The sequence below is a fragment of the Pollachius pollachius genome (assembly GCF_949987615.1).
Source record: "Pollachius pollachius genome assembly, chromosome: 1".
Taxonomy (NCBI): Eukaryota; Metazoa; Chordata; class Actinopteri; order Gadiformes; family Gadidae; genus Pollachius; species Pollachius pollachius.
Genome location: NC_136934.1, coordinates 30714903 through 30719902, shown reverse-complemented (window position 1 = coordinate 30719902; position 5000 = coordinate 30714903).

Here is a 5000-nt window from a genome sequence, read left to right as displayed (position 1 = left end):
TGAACATGAGGAGTCCATAAACGGTTTTCAACAGCGTGCAAAGTCTTGTGTTGCTGCACCCTGGACAGTTTGCATCATCAAGACCAATTGAAGCCTTTCCTCCTTTCACCCACTTTACTGCGTCATTCGTTCATTCCGAGAAATGTTTAATCTACAGAGCTACTCCCGAGATCATCAGCGTCGATGGCTCTTTACCCTTACTCCATGACCTCATGCTACTTCCCTTTTTCCCACAGACCGGAACAATGTTCAAATCAGGAACCAAGACAATTGACTTATTTGAGGTTCACTGATTCATAAGTGAAGTGAGTATTGTCACCCATGACTTGTTACACTATCTTACGTAAACCATAAGCCATATATACATGACATTGTATCCAAGAAACCATCCGACCCCAGAAGCATCCTCACACAACCGTTGAACCTCACAAACCCTGTATGAAATCTGGATAGCTTGAAGCAATTTACATTTGGCTGAAATGCAAGGAGAAAAAAAGTCCTCCTTTCTCAATGGAAACCGGCACAATTCAATTCCTCCTTTTCCTCCAACCTTCGTCCCCTTTTCCTTCCCTCCTTCCCTCCCTCCCTCCATTCATCCATTGCTCCGTCCCTCTATCTCTCCACTGTCCTGAGGCGAGTGGGGCAGTGGAGCATTTCCACCGCCTTGGCCAGGAGAACTTCCAAGCCGTCATGGACCCTCACACACACCCACAAACACACACACACACACACACACACACACACACACACACACACACAAATGGACATTGTTCCACTGGATTTCCAGATGCACACAGATGTGAAACTGACAAGCCCGGAAATATGCAAGCCATGTTCCTAAATTACGTAGAGACATAAACAGACAATTCGAAAAGTTGAACAGAGGAAGGGAATGCTGATGTCAAAGGATTCCCTCACAGCCTCTGAGGCCTTCATGCAAAAATAGATACCGAGTTAATGGATCCTGTGTACACCACTGAGGTGACCATTATACAGTCTTTCCCATTGCTATCTAATTTGAATATTCCATTTTAAATACGTGTGTGTGTATATGTGTGTGTGTGTGTGTGTGTGTGTGTGTGTGTGTGTGTGTGTGTGTGTGTGTGTGTGTGTGTGTGTGTGTGTGTGTGTGAATACATAAAGTGTCTACGGGATCTTTATAGGTTGTTCCTCCATGATCTATATTAACAGTCAATTATAGGTATTGTCTTTCAGGAGCAGGTGAGAGTTGTGTTCACACGGTTGCATGTGGGGAGGCTTTTGCTTTGCATATTGGAGCCTTTTAGCATGTCTTCTGTCAGGGCAGGTTTGAGTGGCAGAGTAATGGACTGCAGAATCACCAAGGTTCAGATTTACAAAAAAAAACACACCTTGTAGATAGATAGACAGATAGATAACAACTTTATTAATTCCCCGGAGGGGAAATACCTCCGCTACAACAGCCAGCAGCATTGGAAAACAAAGAATAAGATATAATACAATAAAAATACAAAGTACTATACATAAAAAAATAGATGCTAAAGTAAATGCTGAAGTAAATGCTAAAGTAAAGACAAACAGACAAACAGGGCAAACAAAACAGACGCTATAAACTACATAAATTATACAGTATAAAGTGTAAAGTGTAAATTGTAAATTGTACAGCTGATCATTAAAGTATTTTACTAGTGCCCTATTAAAACGTGCCTGTAAAACGTGTCTGCTTGGAACAGGCCGATCGCTTGGCCTCCCGATGCTTGCAGCGTTCTGGAAAGCTGCTCATCCAAACAACTTGAGACTGGAGACTGCCTACCTCGGGTCCACAGCAAGCCAACCACTTACTGTGAAGACAGACAGACTACAAATTGTAGTTGGATGTATGTAATCGGGGGGTGTCTTGTGTGTGCGCGTGTGTGTGTAGTGTGTGTGTGTGTGCGTGCATGAGAGTACGTGTGTTTTTGTGTGTGAGTGTTTGTGTGTATGTATGTGTCTCTGAGTGTATGTGTGTGTGTGTGTGTGTGTGTGTGTGTGTGTGTGTGTGTGTGTGTCTGCGTATGTGTTCTGGCCTGCCTTCGTGTGTGTGTGTGTGTGTGTTTGTGTGTGTTTGTGTGTGTGTGCATGCATCTGTATTTGTGTGTCTGTGTGTGTGTCTGTGTGTGTATGTGTGTGTGTGAGTGCATCTGTGTGTCTTAGTGTGTGCGTGAGTGATGGTCTATGTGAGTGTATGTGTGTGTGTTCGTATGTGTGTGTGCCTGCCTTTGTGTGTGTGTGTGTCTGTGTCATTGTGTGTAGTTGTGTTTGTGTGCGTGCATAAAATTGAATGCATGCCTTCATTGGTGTGTTGGCCCTGATCCTCCTCTGCGAGGCTCTGTTTGGCATTAGCCAGGCTCGTGTTGTTCAGCTCCATTTCCACAGTGGAAGCGGGTTCCTGGACAGGAGCTTTGGGAGTGGAAGTTCCCCCTCATGGAGATACAGAGCAGTGAGGAGATGGGGGGGCTGGGAAAGAACGAGCAAAGGAAGAACTGAGTGGGAAGCTTGGTGGAAAGAGAAGGGGGTGTTAATCAAATCAGTTGAGAGAGGGAAATAGAGTGCGAACAGGAAGAAAAGAGTAAGTAGAGAGAAATTATGGGGCGGACATGGTTTATGAGGACAAGAGCTCAGCCGCCCCCTTCTGTTGAACTTTGCCTCATCAGAAGATAAGAGGAGCTCATCTGCTTCACACTCTGCTGTATTGTGCTATACAGTGCAATATTATGCTACTATATACTATGCTATATTATGTTCACCATGTCTCACACACAAAACATTTGAATTCTGATGGCAGACGACCTCAAATCTAGTGATACAATGGGACTCCAATGGAATCCCATTGTATTCCTGCTTGGCAAACACATTCTCCCCAGCACTGGTCAACTAAACTCCCGTAGCCAGAGGTAGGAAAAGCTAAACCATCCTGTCCAGACACCAACGTCCTTAGACGTTTTCAAAATCAAACCTGTGTATTAGACTAGCCACCGTAGGAACTTGTTCAAATAGTTTTCTGAATCCTCCGTCTGGCACTCGCACTAAGTTTATCTATGGAGGAATAAACCCCTAACAAACTGGGAGACCCTGCATAACTCTCTAGCCAAAGTGTGGCTAAAGATTTGTCACATTTCTGGATCCAAGTTTATGCTATGCAAAACTAGCATACTAGTATTATTGACCACAATTTATTTTCAGCAAAACAGAGTAGCAATTCTGGTCTCGTCTCTAGAGAATAAGAAGCATTATTTTATTATTTTGAATTCCTACCGTGTACCGTCACTTCTTCTCGACCAGCACTGCTCAGTTATAAAATTAACATCTTAGTCATTTGCTGGCAACAACACCGGGCCTCAAGTGTAGTTGTTTATCTCTCTCTTACACACACACACACACACACACACATACACACACACACACACACACACACACACACACACCTACACACACACCCCCCCACACACACACACACACACACACACACACACACATACACACACACACACACACACACACAGCTTTCCAAACATTACACAACATCACTGACCAAACATTTAGATAGCCGAGGCATCTCTCTGTAGGAGAGTGAGTCAGTTGAATCACATCCGGTGAGTAGGTCCACTATCAGCCTGCATCGAGGGATGGGGAGGACCTGTGTTCTCTGACAGAACACATTCAAATCGCTCCGATGGGCACTGCTTTACAAAACAGGCTCTAGTTTTACTCAATCCCACTCACCAGATTTACTGGAATTAATCTAGTTGTATTGTATTCAAGCAGTTCATTTAAAATGATTTGCCAAATCGTGGCAAGCTGGAGCATTGGCAACTATTGCAATACAGAAGATAATGGATGCAGGACAGAAGCACTTGTGATGTGTTGGCACATCTCACACACATCATGCACACATGATGTACACACCTTCCAGTCAGGGTGAGAAGCCCATTCGAATCTTGACTGTCAAATGTATCCAACAGAGGCAATGTGGAGTTCAGGGTAATTGTCTAATGTGAAGCATTGTTTTATAGAAACGCTTATTCATTTTTATTAATAATCATTTATTTCCTATGTTCCCTACCTTTATCTGCCTACAGTGATATTAATTCCAAGTATTGATGTCTTATTCCGATTTTTCTTTACCTCATAAAAGCACTGAATGCACGTATTAGAAAAAGAACAAGCCACTATATGAACTGCAGTCAATTTGACATCATAAATATATCACAGGGCTTATCCTGAGGGGGGGGGAGCAGTAGGCCCACCTTGCATATGCCCATATCACCTTGATGCAAAAATTATTTGACTAGTGATATCTATATATAGATATATATCTATATATAGATATAGATATAGATATAGATATGTGTGTGTGTGTGAACCACTCTCGAGTTGAAAGGTAAAATTTTGGACCACAGCCCTAGGCTTGGCAAAGTGCCAAGGCTCTTCTTGGGTAGAACACCAATATGCTTTAGCCTTGAGTGGGTGGGGGGAAACCCCATGTACTGTAGAAGCAAAGACGGAAAATAACCCATCAGGAGGGAGCCAACATAAAAAAATGCTTGGCTCGTGTTCACTGAGAACCCAGCACTGAGTCATTTTAATAGTCCTGTCTTCGTCACAGTGTTGACGAGGACTGCCCGTCAATTGAGCCCAATTATCACGGCTGTCCCGCACCTAGGGCAGAAAAACCGATCGTGCCACTGTCAATCCATTACATAAACATTTTTTAGCTAATCCTCCCACTTACGCTCATCCAGTCAACGCTTTCAGCTTCAGGGAGTGGCTAAGGCTGCATACCTGCTCCACAGGTACACACAACGGCTTGCATCAGCACACAAACCTTTTTTATTCACTCTCCCTCTTGTGAAAACGGAATCTCGTAGGTGCTCCTTTAGGGGCGTGTCCTTCACCGAGGACTTCTGGGAAGACAACAATGCCATCCGGGGGTGTGCAGGGATTCTCGCTATAGCAGATGCCCACGTACCATGCAACATTTC